Source organism: Hesperophylax consimilis, chromosome 14 (assembly GCF_061612785.1).
Source record: "Hesperophylax consimilis isolate HC1 chromosome 14, BYU_Hcon_1.0, whole genome shotgun sequence".
NCBI lineage: Eukaryota > Metazoa > Arthropoda > Insecta > Trichoptera > Limnephilidae > Hesperophylax > Hesperophylax consimilis.
The window spans coordinates 23,983,546-24,001,833 of NC_142849.1; the positions used below are offsets into that span (position 1 = coordinate 23,983,546).

Genomic DNA, 18,288 nt, shown 5'->3' on the forward strand with positions numbered 1-18,288 from the left:
GAGAAAAGTGTCAAACTGTCAAAAAAAAACAATTAAAGTGATTTATAACATTCCACCACAATAATTATTGACTTATTCATTTATACCAGCTTATCATCATCATAAGATAAAAACAATAAATCAAATTATAAGCTTTATGAAAATATCTCAAAAAATTCTTATCTGAAATTATTTTCAAGTGTAAAAATATTTTAAATTGAACTCCATCCCAAGAGGCTAGGCTCAAACAATAACAACACCGAGAAGTGAGTTATGGGCGTATCTGTGTTCCCAAAATAAGGTCGGTTTTATCTTACTTCTCTGGTGAAATTGGTCAAACATTTTAAAATATTGATATTCTTCCTTCTTGTGAATACTGCACAAGAGTCCCAACTGCCACCAACCATCTGAAGCCAGTAAGACTATGGAATCCCCAATCGAAGTATGTTGTGAGACTGAAAGTAGTTGGGAGGAGAAAGAGATGGGGAAGAGGAAGGTGAGGGAAATCCCTTACTATTCAGATTATCAATTTCTTGAACAGACTTAACAATTTTGTTTGCCTGCCTGGAGCCTAAGAGTTGAAATATTTTATTAAATTGGAGACATCAGTTTTCTTTCACTTCTATAAATTACACTATTTGCACTACACTTTACTCTCTAATGTGGGTAAAATACAGTTAAAAAGTTATACAGAGTGTCCTGGGGTAAAGTTCGTTAACTTCGGGAGGTGATTCTACATTATGGTAGGAGTAAAAAAGATAAATAACTTTTTTCGAAATTCCAATTTTTTTGTACCCATACAAAAATATTTTTCCATAGAAGAATATTTATTTTCCCATACAACCAATTCAAGTTTTTTACCTCAAAAGTACATTAAAACTTTGGAGTTTCGAAAAAAGTTATACTTCTTTTTTACTTGTACTATCGTGTAGAATCACCCTCCGAAGTTAGCGCACTTACCCTTGGACACCCCGTATAAAGTTGTAAACAGTGATGAAACAAAAACTAGGTTAAATAGGTTACTTTTATAGGTTAGGTTTTTCATCGCTTTGAAAGACTTTATAATACTTTTAAATAGTACTTACTTTAAAATTTAAAATAATACTTTAAAATTTTGAATTGTCATTGTGTTGAGTTATTATGGATCCGGCTTAAATAATGAAGTCTAAAGCCGGGTCTCCAGCGATAATATTACCACAAACATTGAACCGAATGTTTGTGCAAAGGTGAAACATTGGAGCAGAGCTGTAATATTTTTGTTTTCTTTTCCTCATAATATAGTAAACTTTTCCTCATAATATAGTAAAATACTGAAATTTCCCTCCATAGTATGTTGTCATAATATAATTTCCAAAAAATGTGGTTTTCCTCTTAATACAGAAAAAAAAATCCTGATATCACGGCTGAAAAATCGATGTTTTCACCTCTTAAAATTACTCGATTTGAAATACTGAACTTTCCAAGAAATTTTCAAGCAGAAATAAAATTGATATTGATTTATAAATAAAAAGATAAAACACTTAAACGGTGAAAGATAAATTATGTAGACGATATCAAATGTATGAAGTGTACGTCAATGGCCATTTCAATCTCGTATCTATGTATTAATATAAAGAAGAGTGTATGTGTGTTTGTGGCGGATGGGCGTCGTTGATTTAATATTTATACAAATCAACAGTTTATTCCACATTGATGAAATTTTGCCCACTTGACCTACAAAACAAGTGGACGGTCATTGTCTAAATGACATTTCGAAAAACTGCGTAAAGCCCGGGCAACGCCGGGCACTTCAGCTATTTATCTAATACAAGTGTGATTTGAATTGACATAATTATATTTTATCATGTTTTCCTCACCGGGGAATACATTATCCATATATTCATTTGTTTTATTCCGTTTACATTATAATGAATTATAATCTAATACCTGTTACACTAGTTAGGATGTGTGCTGTGTGATTTCCTAATACTATAAGAATTACCTAAAGCCAAGATAATTTGTTTTGATTATATTTATAATCAGAGATATGATTTATTTCAAATAAATCCATTTCAAATGGAAATGCAAAATGCAAAATGGGTATTTTCCATTTTGCATTTTAAATGCTTTTCTAAAAACCATTTTGCATTTTAAATGCTTTTCTCAATGCATTTTCCATTTTAAATGCTTTTTTGCAACATTCTTCCTACTATCTCCACACATCTTTTTTTCATAAGCCCCAAATATCAGTCGGTCCTCAACCTCGCTTATGAGAGATAATTTACATTTGTCAAGTTGCTCCCTGGTAGCTGGCAATTGAGTGATACCATTACAAAAATACTGATTCAAATAGGTACTGAACATGGGTCCATGACGCTGTAATATTAAATGTTAGATAGCAGTTTCTATGTTTTTACGATGGCAACATTAGTCCCGCGCAAATTTTTTGTGGTTTCATAATCTGTAGTCGTGGTGTTTTTGGATTTACCATCATGTAATACGTTTGTTCTACATTGATGTCCATTATTAAATGACAAATTGTTTAAAAATTCTATAATTATTTTAATTGTTTAACCTGAGAAACCATTTTGTATTTTCAATGCATTTTGAAAATAGGTATTTTGCATTTTGCATTTGAAATGCTTTTCTAAAAACCATTTTGCATTTTCAAATGGAAAAGTTTTGACCCATTTCCATTTTGCATTTCAAATGGTTTTGGGTACCCATTTTGCACATCTCTGTTTATAATACACAGGTTGTCTCACTTCAATCAGACTGTTTTGGTTGCAATATTTTATCAATTTCGTGTCTGTAAGTAGATTTTTCTTATAGCACTGTTGAAACGAAGTGTAATTTTCATAATCTCTGTGTAAAAGTGCAACGGGTAGGAAAATAATTACAAAGCGATTTTTTCTAGAATACCTTCACAAAAAAAATCAAATGTTTATTTTCGAAAGTTAAAGCGTCATTGTAACGTAATCGCGGAAAAGATCACACGACAATCCGCGCCCTCTTGTGCTGCGTATACATTTGTGAGCCGAGCCTCGAAGTATGGGAAAAGAACGAACAAAAATTACGTAACGGTCAGGGGAGCTGAACCTTTTTCCACAAAACTTTGTAAATTGTATTGTTTGACACCGGGCATACACTGAAATTATCTTGACTTGTAAATAAAAGAAAAGAGTATGTTTTCAATTTTCATAGTTAAGTTAACACGTAAGTTAGAATCTTTTAAACCATTGTTTATACCACCTTGTAATTCAAAGCGATAAGGTAGAGGTAGAGGTAAGTAGTGGGGCAATAACGCAAATAAGGTGGGGGGGGTTAGAGGGTTCAAACCCCCCACCGGCATCAGTATTGCGTAAGAAAAAACACAATAGTACTCGTAGATTAAAATTACATTCCTGGAAAATACAACAATATTCTTTGCACCATCTCCTTTATCAATACGGTGTCGAACCCCCATGCGAATGCTACAGCTACGCCGCTGATCGAGTGTTTTCACATCAGTTCTAATCATTCATCATATTCACTGTCATAGTTAGTGGTGTGGGTTTCGGTGACGTCACAACTTGTCCGGAGCGTTTAGATAAATAGGTTAATTGATAACTTTATAGTAACGATTATAATTATAACCGGTGTTATCTATATTATATGTATTATGCTTTATTAGTACATAAAACTTCATTTCTAATGCACTTTAACATAAGAAACTTCTGTGGCTTGACTACAATTAACTTGTATATTTATATCTATCACTGCATATTATATAAAAGCTGTTTGTTTCTTATAAAATAAATAAATAAATAATATTACAACATTCCACATTAACTAATTGGTTGTAAACGTACCGTTGATGCATTTAGCATGTAGCCCCAAAAACCTTTTAAACCCACTGCAGGTTTCGAAGAATACGTCGAATAAATGGGAAAATTCAGATTCAGATTTGAACGACTCACTCGATACGACAATACAACAAGTTGTGGCGATGTCCCAAAGTGTGAGACTCCGGCAATATGTTGATTTGTGCCATAATCTTACTTGTAACGTGGCGTTGATTATTTTTTTGTTTGATTATATTTTAACTAAGCAAAATATCTGCGCGTTTCTAGAGAATGGTGGTTAGTTAGTCATACATAGAATAAAATATCTACGCGTTTCTAGAGAAAGGTGGTTAGTTAGTCATACCTAGAATAAAATATCTACGCGTTTATAGAGAATGGTGGTTAGTTAGTCATACCCAGAATAAAATATCTACGCGTTTCTAGAGAATGGTGGTTAGTTAGTCATACCTACATTTTTTTACCTATACTCTTATGCTTAGCATGGTAGATTTTACAACCAGTTGTTACTACCCGACAATGTCCGAGTTTTAATAAATTTTATTTTTGAAAAATCTCTAAATAGTACCTATTAAATGTCTATGCGTTTCTAGAGAATAGTGGTTAGTCATACCTAGAATAAAATTAGATGGATGTAAATATGGACACCGTTCCATGGAGGTGCAAAAATACAAGAGACGTAAGATTTTTTTATGAATCAATGTTCAAAAGGTAAGATGATTCATACAGTGCCAATTGTACAGTTCGACGCTAATACACTAAAGTACCAGTGTAAACAAAATAGTCTAAAGTTAGCGGGTTTTGGAATGACTGACAATTGCGACTGTCAAAGCCCAGATTACATGCTTTTCTGCATGAACTATTTACATGATGGTGAAATAACCTTTTATCTGAACCAGGCATCGACCAACAAAGTCTAGACATGGCGTTTGGATGTTAAAATGACACCGAAACCAAATGTATTGGTTCTTAAAATTGAGTTACGAAAACATTCATCAAAAATAAAATGCGTTATTTCGCAGTCAAAAAAGATCGAAAGAACCATTGCTTTTTACCTTTTGTTGGTCTGTAAGGACCAAATTTGTCTCTCAAGATATTATGCTTTCGAAGCGAGCCAACGGAATCAGATATGGAGTTTGCTAATGAAATAACCTATTGGTAGGCCGAATTACTAACCGAATTTGTAAAACATGCATATCTAGGATATATCAATGGAGCCAGGCAATGAATTTTTTTAAGTATATTCAAACACAGTGGCGGTTTTCTCTAAAGTGCGTTTGTGCGGCGAACCCCCATTAAAAATATGAGAAAATAAAACATCCTTGTTTTATAATAATATAAGCACATTATAGATAGCACGCTATTAAAATTTCGCCTTCAAAACCCGCGCCACCGAAAAATACGATGCCTATTCCAAATTTGTGCGAGTTAAAATCCGCGCCAAACTCTCCATACAAAATAATCTTAGCCGGTACAGACCCTATGACGGTGATATATACAAAATTTGGTCTTTCTTTGCAAAAATAAGACAAATTGTGTGCGCCGAACACGCGTTGTGATATCACGTGACCTCCGAACATTGACGAATGTAACCGAAGAAACCCGAGAACTTCGCGGCCGACGTTTAACCTTTGAACCATAGGGATGCAAGTTAAGTGTTATTTTTTTATGTTATATTATGGTATTTAACTTTGTAGTCATTTTTGTACATATTTTTGTTTTCTTGTTTCTGCATTTCTCCAACCGTTTGCTTATGGCATTTGTAAATCTACTACCTATTTTTAAATTTATTTCGTGCCACCTTTATTTGTTTTTTTGATGTTTTAAAATATCTATTATATATTCTACGAAATTATTCTTCTCTAAAAAACAATAATAATTAGCAACGTACCTACATTGAGTGCTATAAAAACATTAAACAATTTAATTCCTATAAAACTTTTCTCATTATCTAATAATTGTGTCTAGGTAAAGTGATTTAAAAACAATAATATGTAGGTACCCCTCCCACTAACTTTATTTAAGTTGTGTGACTGCTGCCGTATTCGACTATTTGACGTAGGACAACAGTAAGTAAATTTTAATTAGATATGTTTATCTTTTCTTGAATTTCTGAACCCCCTGTTAAAAAAACCACGAACCGCCACTGTTCAAACATGATGTAGGTTGTTTCGCTCTTGTGTATGATATCATTTGTAAGATTTAATAATTATGCAGAGGCAGCTTCATACTTTAAAATTGATTCACTGAGTGTACGGAGGCATCATAAGGATGCACTATTCCTGTATAAAATAGTCAACAATAATATTTAATGCCCAGAGTTGCTAAACAAGATTCCATTCAATGTACCTGCGCGTTCAACACGCTCTTGTGTCCTTTTCAGGGATGATCAAAACAAAACGAACTCTAAGCAGAATTTTCCTTTCCTATGACTATGCAATAATTACAATAGCGTATTATCCAAGGTTGATATTTTCAGTTGCGAACTTACCAAATACAAGAGGTCCATAAAAGAACATTTCTCTGATGGTTTGTGAATAATGTTTATGTCTCTATTGTTTATATCTCTATTATGATTCGATTTATATCTAAAACCTCTCTCCATGGCTATAAATGTATTGTTTTGTAAATTTTTCGTTTTATATAATCTTTTGATTTGTATAATTTTTTTAATTCATATTCCTTTCTCACAAATTTAATTTACTTATTCCATATGCTGTCTCAGTAGAGGTAAAGTCACAAGGAGGAAATCCATAATTGGTTTTATTTTACTATATAATATTTATGTACAAACTGATTAAATGTAAACTGTTGATTTCCCGAAAATGAATAAATAAATAAATAATAAATGTTTTATCGAATTCCTTTTTGTGACAAATATAGATAATGATATCCTCACTGGGATCTTCCGTGCTGAGGATTTCATTTACATATTATCAAAATTTAGTAGTATGAATAATATGAAGTAATTATAAATATATTACATTGTGTTTTTTATGCCAGTTGAGTGGTTTCGGTTTCAGTCTGTATTTGACGTCAGTATTTCTAATCTCCATACGTTTAGTATCCAGCTTTTTATTTGAGTAATGTTAAATTATTTTTGTGCTTTTTGAATGAGAGTGGGATTTTGCTGTAGAGTTTGGTAAGTATAGAAAGCTTTTTTGCCCAAATTTTGATTTTTAGTTGCTTGTTGGATATGTTTTTGACCCTGAGATCTAGTGTTTCTAATATGTGTCGATTGTTATGTATTTATGAGACGACAATTGCATTTCGGTGTACTGAAACAAACAGTTTGTTTTGCCCAATAATTTGCGATAGAGTTTATATCAATTTGCAGAAAGAAGCAGTCAATAAGGTTCTTGATTATGCGGTGTATTTTTAAGTCAACATAAATATATATTAAAAACCATAATATGTTTCATTGAACTTGATAATAGTTTATTGCTTACGTAATCAATTTAGGCTCAGATGGCAACAGGCAATACAATTGACAAGGAAATGCTTCATGAGTTTTCCAAACAAGCAGGTGCGTAGGTATTCAGGAACTGGAACAATTCACACATTTCAATGCCATTATTAACGTTTCCTCAAAGTCCGTGGAACATGAACACGTTTGGCTATAAAACCGGGTAAACAATCATTATAAAGTACTGGGTGTCATAAGAGATTCTATCCAAAAGGATTACAATTGATATTTTTTATATGGACACCGTACATGCGGCTCGTGACTTTTGGGTGTAGGTACTGGAGTGCTAATATTACAAAAATGACATTATTGATGTTGTTGAAGCTGAAAACGATTTTTTATTTTTGTTCGAAATTTTCAGGAAATTTCAGTTTGTCCGTGCATCGCACGGATTATTCAACGATTTTTTGTTGTGCCTACGACTTACTGATTACACTTTTTTTTCATTCTTTTGACCCCCATTTCAGCCCTTCACCGCCCACCATTTGCCCTCGAGGCCACCGCCACCACCCGTATGGAATCACCGTTCTAGACACAAAATTAAATATTCTGTCTAGTTACCTACGTAAAAAATAAGAATTTTTCTTCACAATATTCAGTCAAGTGACGAAGCATATTTTTTGACTAAATTAGAAATGTGTTTACATAATAATAAATTATATGGACTACATTCGCTAGGCATTAATAAAAGCAGGGTTCACGTTCTAACATTGCAAATAATATATCTATCGTGTTAGGCATACAGAGTATAAGTCAAAAAAATAATTTTAGATTCTTTAATTTTTTCAGTCTCTGAGACCCACACGGCGTATTAAAATTCAAGAAATCTCAAAAACATATTTCAATAAAAAATAGGCATTTGTTACTTAGTCGCCCAATAACCGTAATCACAGTTTATACCTACATCTGAAATCGCACTCCTCAAAAGTTGTTTTGACTTATACTCTTATGCTTAGCATGGTACATGGTAGATTTTACAACCAGTTGTTACTACCCGACAATGCCTGAGTTTTAACACATTTTACTACATCTCTCCTACAACGTGAAGTCACTCAAACCCCACGTTGACTCCGTCCTCTTCTCAAATAGAGCCTCCACAAAGCATCCCCAAAGATGACATAGGCCCTGAGAGAAATTGTTTTTTTCAGGGCCCACTGTGGGGAGTTCATGTTAAACAAAAATACCTAAACAATTTTTTTAACGTCAAAAATACAATTTTAGAAAACTTTAGATAATATTTTTTTTACTATAATTGTTTTATTTTTAACAACCATTGTTTTTTTATTACAAACCCTTGAGTAATAAATATAAAAATAAAATATACAGAAAATGTATTCAAATATCAGTCAGGCAGAGTTCACCGTTCGAGAGTATTTAATAGAATATACCAACAATTATTCTAATTTATTCAAATGTATAATGTATAGTAGAGATATAGGAGTGAAATACTTGGCAATTATTGTGGACTATTAAAATAAATCACTCAATGGTTAGTCGTTAAATTTATTTTGAAAATACATGATAATATTTTATTTACGATTTATTAAAAACAAATTGTGCTGATTTTATAACATTAAGAATTATAATTATATATTTTATAATATACGCCACTGCAGTTATTGCGATTACAAAGAAAAACTCTTTGGCTAGTAATTGAATTACTTTTATAGCGACGTTTTTGTGAAAAATTACCTCAAGGGCACTGAATCACCTTAAGAGGAAGCTACAAGCCAAAAATGTGTATTTTCTTGGTATACCTTATATTGTAAGTAATAGGCATTAAAATCGCTTGTCAAACGGAGTCTAGAAACGTTCGATTTCAAGCACAAAACTGGTTTTTATTTATTTTGTAAATAATTTTATACGAAAGCAAAAAAGTTAATCAAGTGAAACTGTCACAGATAATATTAGCTATACTGTATTTTTTTAAAGTTGTTTCCTTTATGCGTTCATATATTTCATTGAAAAAATTATTATTTGAAAAGGTTAAGCTGCGGATAAACAAGATAAATTTACCGCGAACCGAGCCACGAGAAAGGAAAGAAGCAACCGCAAGCGGTATTTCGCGCCGTTGCCGGTTGCTTCATGCCTTTCCTATAATTCGTGGCTTGGCAAAGTTGATATACATATAAGTTTCTAAATATATGTTAATATATATTTTATTAAGATAGTAGTTATAGGCCTTAGTCGTAAGTCACTAGAAATAAGTCTCAAACGTAAGTCACTAGTTTTAAGTCAATAGATCTAGTATTTAAGAAATATATGTGTACAGCGCCCTTGAGGTGATATCTCACGAAAACGGCGCTATATAAATTAGCCAAATATTATTATTATTATAAGAGCAACTTCACCCGAAGTAAGGGAAAAATTACCTTAATTCGGGTACACGTAAATTTCCACAACATACTTATATCGGTGTACTCATCAAGCAAACTGTTTCCAACTTATTTTTGGCAAAAGATTCAAACAACAATATTATATGTTATAAATTACAAAATATAATATGTGGGATGGGCCAATAATTTCATTTGGCAAGACTGGTCATTGAACGTAACATAACATGTAATTTGAAGTTGCATAATTATACACTCACTGCGAAAACCGGTCGAAATAATTACAGAAATTATTTTCGGCGCGTTTAAAATGCGAATATTATCTGAAATTTGGGTCATCTAATAAATGTCTAATGGTTCTAGCATAAAATATCGGGCATCGAAGTAACTTCATTCTGTAGGACAGATGTTCTGAACATGTGTTCCGTGCGACATTAATACTCCGGGAATTTGTTTCAAGTGTTCCGCGAATCTTTTACAGGTGTTCCGTGTTACGTGAAACTGGGAGAACGAACATGAACATTTGGTTTTGTCAAAAGGGAAAATTTATATAAATATACATTAAATGAAAATATAACATACAGGTTTCGCAAAATGATAATATGTTTTTCTAAATTTGCTTGGTCGAGGGGTAAGGCTCACGACTAGCAACCCGGAGGAAGAGGGTTTAAATTCCGTTATAAGAAAGTAAATATTATTTGATTAATTTGCGTTAATTCACAACTTATTCATTTAAAACAATAAATAGTACATTTGCGGCACGTTCCAGAGCGGGAAGATACGTTCAGTCTTGCCCTGGTATAACACCACCATTCAGAATTGAAATGGCTTTAGCCGTGTTTGATGACTTACTTCTCGACCTTCCTCTCCCCATCTCCTTCCCCTACCGGCCACCTTCAGCCTCACAAAGTACCCCAATTGAGAATGCCGTAGTTCCACTTGCTTCTGACAGTTGGGAACAGTTGAGACTCTTGTGCGATATTCACATAAAAAATATGCAGATTTTTCTAATAATCTTTCTTCCAATCAAAAGTGTTCCATGATTTCAAAAAGGTTGAGAAACACTGCGGTAGGGTGTTACGAACATAACCTTAAAATACATATTTATTTTTATGAAATTTTCAGCGATATCTATCGACTACTTTCCGAGTTTTACGAGCACAAACATACGCAGGCTGATTTTTTTTATATATTGAGATTAAAACCAGTTAGAATTTAAGAAGTTATCCTGCCACAGACCGCCGTTTATGTAACAGCGCCACCTATCCTATATTTCAAGCTGGAACCAACCATAAACATTCACAAAATTTCATTGAAATCGGTTGGGCGGTTTCGGAGATTAGCGTGTACGACCACAGTGACACGTGATTTATATATATTAAGATCACACAAGTCTTAGCTTTCTAGGAAAAATGATATGAAACGGGGTTATAAGCGATATAAAATCTAGATAAAAAAAAAATTCTGTCTAGAAGTAAAAATGTACCATATTAGTTAATTAATAATAATTTAACTGCCGGCAACCCGGGCGGTTATTGCAATAACATAATCATATACAAACAAGTAAGTAACCCGCCTCACTAGAAGATTTCTCTTCTGAGGCGGGTAGTATATTGATGATGATGACTGAGAAAAAAACATTTATTTCGGTGAGTTTTAGTCAAGAATTGATATATTTTATTAAGAGTTGATGTTTTGACGCAATACGGTCTCTTCAATGGTTTCAAGTAGTGAATTGTACGTTTTAGAGGCATTAAAATTAATATACCTTTTCGACAGTTTCATGATAACTCCTCAACACGACAATTCAACACACCTTTAAAAGGTGATATAAAGTCATTAAAAGTGATGGAACAAAAATAAGATTAAATACTTACATATGTACCTATTTAACCTTTAACACTTTTATAGGTATGTTGAATTGTCATTTTGATGAGTTATCCGGTCACCCTTTTGGACTAATCGGTTTTGAAATGTGGTAATGTGCTGCATACACACAAGCGCCATGTAGTTGATTAGTTTTATTTTTTTGTGAAATTTTTTGGACACGTGTTAATAAACAGAATACTTCGAATGCTATAGGTTTGTCTTAGGTGCAAAATATCACTTTCTTTGAAGGTTTTTTTGGAGGGGTAAGTTTTGATTGTACAGGGTTTTCCAATAAGAGGTGTTATTTTGAATAGCCCGCTATTTCGGTAGGTGTTACTTTTGAAGCTGTCATTTTTTGACATTTGACAAGTAGAAACTACGCCATTAATAAAAATGGAACGATACACGCTTCAACAACGCATTTAAATTATTAAAATTCACTCGAGTGAATCAAATGCAAATCATCTTGAGTGATGAGGCCCATTTCCACCTCAGTGGCTTCGTCAACAGGCAAAATTGTCGCATCTGGGGCTCGGAAAACCCAAGGGTTATTGTTGAAAAGCCTCTCTATCATCAACGTGTGACTGTTTGGTGCGGTTTATGGTCCGGCGGAGTCATTGGACCTTACTTTTTCGAAAATCAGGCTGGAGCAACAGTTACGGTGAATGGATTGCGCTATCGAGAGATGATTAATGATTTTTTATGGCCGGAATTGGATGGTATTGATCTGGACAACGTTTACTTTCAACAAGACGGCGCTACGTGCCACACAAGCAACGAAACCATTGATCTTTTACGATTGAATATCAAAATAACACCTCTTATTGGAAAACCCTGTATTATACATAATCTTGATAATTGATGTTTGAAAATTTTCCAGGGATTTTATGTGACTGTCGTGTATTCCGCCCTAACCAATTATTCCATGGGAAAGGAATGTACTTTACAAATGTATATTTTTCACAATACATAGAAGACTCGTTTTTGTGTAAGACGGCTCGTGTGTGGGACGATCAACCGGCATCTGTTTTTCCACCTTTATTTAATCCGGGCCCCTTCAAGAACCGAATTAATAAATCCCTTCGTACAGCAATTATAAATTGTAAAGTGTAAAAAATATTATAATAGAACTTTAGGTAAAACTATGAATACCGTACTGGATACACTTTGTTTCTGTTAGGAGTAATCTAATAGTAATCTAATTTATCTATATACGTAAATGCAATTTACGATAAGTTTGTTATGATGTGTTCAAATCATAAAATCGCGATAAATATACGCAGAACAAAAACAATCACTCGTTAAAGATAACAATCGGACAGGTCAATAAATTGATGATTAATGATTAATTATTATTTAAAGGGATCGTCAACAATCAACGAAATGAAAACTAAAATAATATTTCCTAAATAATCGTCGGTTTGGGTATAAAAGCAATACTGATATTAAATCAGTGATTTTTGACACATCCTGTACCACTCTACGCTCAAATCGAGTATAAAACGGATAATCAAAAAAATACTACAAAAACATGAAAACAAGTTGTTTACGTATAAATTAACAGCGGAAAAATAACATTCAACGAGATTAAAAAAAAACACGTGTTATTTCATCAATTCAATGAGTGGTTATTTTATAAACTATTCATACATCTCATCATAATCTTCACTCATCCAGGCCAATGGTCGAAATGTCGAGTGTATTTTTGAAACATCGTACAATGACCACGCAATGCTTTATTTACATTACATAAATATAGTATGTATTATGTGTACATACTCATTCGCTCAGTGCATATTGGAGACAGTCCAATTTCTGGTCAGGCTTAGGCACCTGAATGGCTAGTATGTCTCTTTTACCCAACATAATATTGACGAGTATTATTGGGAAGCAGGAATTTCGCATATTTTAAATACAAATGACTTACAAAAATAAGCATCGTGTGCTAATTAGCGCTATTTTTGACTGTTAACACGATTCTTATTATTTCGAAGACACAGGGGCTGGTATATCAGTAATTTTAGTAATGGTATATCATTCAGCTTATCTTGCCAGAGAGCAACTTGGCGAACTTGACTTCTGTAGTTCTGAGGTTTCTTTTTCAAATTGACAGCCTCTTATCTTTTAGAGTTTTTGAGATACACACTCAGAACTCAGGATGAGTTGTAATATATACAATCCTTTTCAAAATGTCTCCGAGATATGATCCCGGTTATAGACACGTGTCGAATCCGGAAAGTCGAAATTAATGGGTTTACTTTGAACGCGCACGTTTTTGGGACATTGAGCTAAGAACGAAACTAAGATGGCGGCTGTACGTCAACTTTTAGCCGAGTTATCAAAGTTTTAAATTACTCTGACAAAACTGTCGCACATTTGGGCGCTATTGCCTCCCACACCCGGCATCGATTTTAAAGACGTTTTCACGTAAAAAGAGGGACGAACGTTCCCAGGTTACGAATAGCCTAATAATATTTGAATTATTCTTCCTTTGATCGTTATTAGCGGGAAATGTTGCTTGTGTAGTGATTGAGGACTTGGTTAGCAGCATAGTATTGAACCAGAGCAGAGCCGCTATTGACCACTCTGCTTTATCTTATCATATTCCTCAAAATAACGTTCGTCACTGGCTCCGATCCTTAGTCATTAAGCATTCCCATCCTGCTGCAATCTTATATAGTCTTTTTTATCGTCCTTCCTCTGAGTTACTTCCATCAGGACATCTACTTGCTCATTATTTTCAATATCTTGTCATCTGGCATTCTTTCCTCATGGCCAGCCCATCGCACCACTTGTGATCGACAGAATCGTACGATGGTTTCGCGATTGTACCATCGATTTACGATTTTCTTGGTAAATTTTATGTTAAATTCGGAATAAGGTCACTGTTAGTATTTTTAATCCTTATTGGCGTGATATTTTAGTTAAATTTATGCTCGCTAAGAGAGATATTTACCTCCATCAAGTTGCTCTCAGATAGGTGCTCTGGCAAGATAAGCCCAGTGACATCTTACTAAAAATTACAGATATACCGGGCCAGATACTAGATATCTTTGGTCTGAGATCTTATTCCTATATTTCCTCTGAGTTAAGTTATTTTGTTCATAACATTGATCACAGTTTTCAGGGATGAAGCGTAAGGTTTCCTCTGTAGGAAACAACGAATTAAGCCTTAAAAAAACACTCGTTTTCTGATGACCTCACGAAATTATTCGCCCACTATTTGGATTCCCAAATTATTGAGGCCAAAAATCATTACTAAATTGACCTTCGTGTAATAATGTATGGCTTCTGAATATCGGTGACTTAACACCATTTTCGATTATAGGTATTTATCAGTGAGCTAGAGTGGTAAGATTGAAAAATACAGTATTATTGATATCGTTGTAACTTAATATACTTTTTTTTCAAAACTTCAATTTGTACAAATTTTGTACGAAGATTTTTCAGTTCGAACTAAACATTTTCAACTAAAAAATTGAAATTTTGGAAAAAAAAACATATTTTCAGCTACAAAAATATCAATAATGTGGTATTTTTCAATCTTACCACTCTAGCTCACGAGACGTGGCAAAATAATTGACTAGAAAACTATTATTGCACATACCCTGTGACAACCCATTAACAGCAAACGAAAATAATAACATACTTTCTTATTAGATTCTAGGTTACTAGATTCTAGATAACTAGATTCGATATTACTCAAGGACATCCAAATTAAATATGACTACATTCTAGATAACGAGATATTGTAGATAAATAGATTCTATATTACTAGATTATAGACAACAAGATTAAGATTATATTAGTTTTCAGTGCACCAAATGTTGAGGACTTTGAAGAGTGTTTTAAGTAAGTTAAAAAGACGATTCGAAATATCGCCTATTTTTTCGCCCCTTTTTATATTCTCCACAGTTTTAGTTTGCTTGGTAATTCTTTTATTTGCAGTGTTTGGGAGAGCATTTTCACTGTCATTGTGTTTGTTTTTTTGAGGCTCAAAGTGATCAGTAAACATACATACATACAAGCATTTCGTTGCCCTGAACACAACACCAAATCGAACGACTTATTTAAAACACCACACTGTAAAGCCAAATATGCGCAAAACTCTTTAATAGGACGTATTTGTAAAACTCACAATGCCTCTAGAGATGTACACATTTTTAAATATTACTTGAAAACATATTAAATGCAGCTTACTAACCTGATAATTTAATATTTTATTTTGTGAAATAAAACTATCATCGTAGTTCATTTAAAGCTGTAATAACCCTTAAATTAAATTCCCGAGAGAAAGTCAAATTATATCCAATTTTACAATTATGTATTTTATATATTTGAATTGTTGAAGCTACTTTGCCATACCCGCCGGCCATAGTGGCCAAGTGGAGATAAATTTGATTTGTAACAATAAACTCACTACTATTTGCGCTATTATAATATTTTACTAGATTATATCTGTTGGCAAGTCACCTTTTCTGTATATTTTATCCTGTTTAAATGAAGTGCTTTCTATAATTGTAGCATTCTATGCCTTAAGAAAACTTCAGCTGTATCACATTCAATGTCGTTTTGTATACATATTGTTGTGTTCTTAAATGTAATACTAATATTCGCCTATGTACCACTGTGTACTTATAATCTCATGTATCACATTATTGTAAAAGCCTTTTATGGCGTTTAATAATAAATAAATAAATGTCCTAAATCCTGTATATACATTTCTGTAATAAACAATTAGTTAATGTTAATTAAGTGTTAATCTTAAGTGACCTACCAGGTAAGTATCGTACTGTATATTATATCCATATATAGTTAGCTATAACATAGCATTGTAGAAATGTATTATATATTTGTACAGCGCCCTTGAGGTGATTTTGCACAAAAACGGCGCTATACAAATCATCCAAATATTATTATCATTTATTTTGTTGTTTTAGTATAATCATGCGAAAACTGTATTAATACTAACTGTCTTAAATGTTTTATTCCTTTTGTAATTCATCACGTTTATTTTTTTTATATTTATTTTATACTAAATCAATAAATAAACTAAATGGAACTTTATTGGTCTAGAACATATGAATAATTACTGTTTATGCTTAAATGTACCACTGTTTGATAAATAAATTAAATTAAAATAATCATGTCCTTTATTCTGTTTCGTGATACTTTCACATCTTGTACTACAAAGCCCACGAGATATGCATTTTTCTCCGACTAAGTTTTCAATTTCCCAAAAACTGTTAAATTTGTGCAGTCGATCCTCTTCCGTTATTTTCTTACAACAAAAAAAAGTTTCTGTGCCACCTTGGGTAATAAGTGTGAATATAAATCTTACTCTAAATCTTTACACTTACTCACACTACAGACTTTTGCGGCAATTGGCTTTGTTCATATTTTCCGCAATGTTTTTTTATAACTGATATACCCTTTCCCCAAAACCCCCGTTTCTGATTATCATTACATCTCCTGACCAACTTCAATATCAGAATTCAAGAGAAAAAAACATCCAAATCAGTTTGTGGGATCCACTCTCTAGTAAATTCAAGATAGTTTCGATGTAGAATATGATCCTTATGACCTTAGGCACGGTATGAGCCTCGTATTAAATATATCGAGAAATTTTGATTGCTTGACACATGGCTCGGTTTCTATCTCCTTAAATATTTGTTATTATCATATGGCTCAAATAGTAGAAGGTGGAGAAGAAATGCAAAAAAAATATATATTTAACTCATTTTTGTCAAATAGTCACATAGCTTATATTATTTGATGTGCAACGACGATATAAAACTAGGTTACTGGATAACAAGGTTACTAGATAACTTGATAACTAGATTCAATATTACCAACTAGATTCTGGACATCGAGATATTATAGATAACTAGATTCTAGACATCGAGATATTATAGTTAACTAGATTCTATATTACTAGGTAACTAGATAACTAGGCTACTAGATAACCAGATTCTAGATTACTAGATTCTACATTATTAGATTTTATATTACTAGATTTTAGACAATAGATTCTAGATTACTAGATTTTTAGACATTAGATTCTGCATTACTAGATTCTATATCACTAGATTCTAATCATTGGATTCTAGATTACTAGATTTTAGACATTAGATTCTAGATTCTTATAATAATACAAGCCAGAGGCCGTAGGAGGCGTAATAGCACAATATAGGCAATGGAAGGTCTCGATTTTGACCTTATACGCCTATTTAATAATTCAGGGACAATTTGGTTGTCTATCTGCCTCGGTGACCAATTCCATCTGCAGGAAATGGCATCTAATATCACCAACGGATCCAAATCAATTCGTCAGCCCAGTAGGCGCATCATCGTAAATTTGCGAGTATCATTTCGTGTTTTCAATAGACATTTAAATTTGCAGATTAAACGATACGATGACATTTTAATTTGCATATAGCATTAAATTATTTTAAACTAATAATAAAACATGACATATTGTATGACGCTTACGAACGTGTGAATATATTTGATGGCATTTCAGATCTATATTGTAATACATTACGAAGCCGTAACAAAAGATGTAATATTTTGGCGAACGCACCCTAGCAAAAATTGGCAGCCCGAAAAGAACGGTCACATACGTATTTGACGTAAGAATCTGACAAGATACTCCGGTAACGATACCTTATCATTTCATTTAGATGACACATTACTTATCCAAGAAACAAACGCAAGTAGGTATATTTATTTACTGTCAGTCAGTTTTGCGAACTATTACCAATATTACATCACAGCAAAATTACACCGGCAAGCCCTGTTGTCCAATAAAATCTCACCG

General features: G+C 32.9%; 1 protein-coding gene across 2 annotated transcripts in view; it reads right to left on the reverse strand.

Annotated features, from left to right (window-relative positions):
• Men-b (NADP-dependent malic enzyme b, mitochondrial) overlaps positions 1 to 18,288 on the reverse strand; it is a 50,383-nt gene that overhangs the window by 31,722 nt on the left and 373 nt on the right. The window lies entirely within an intron of this gene.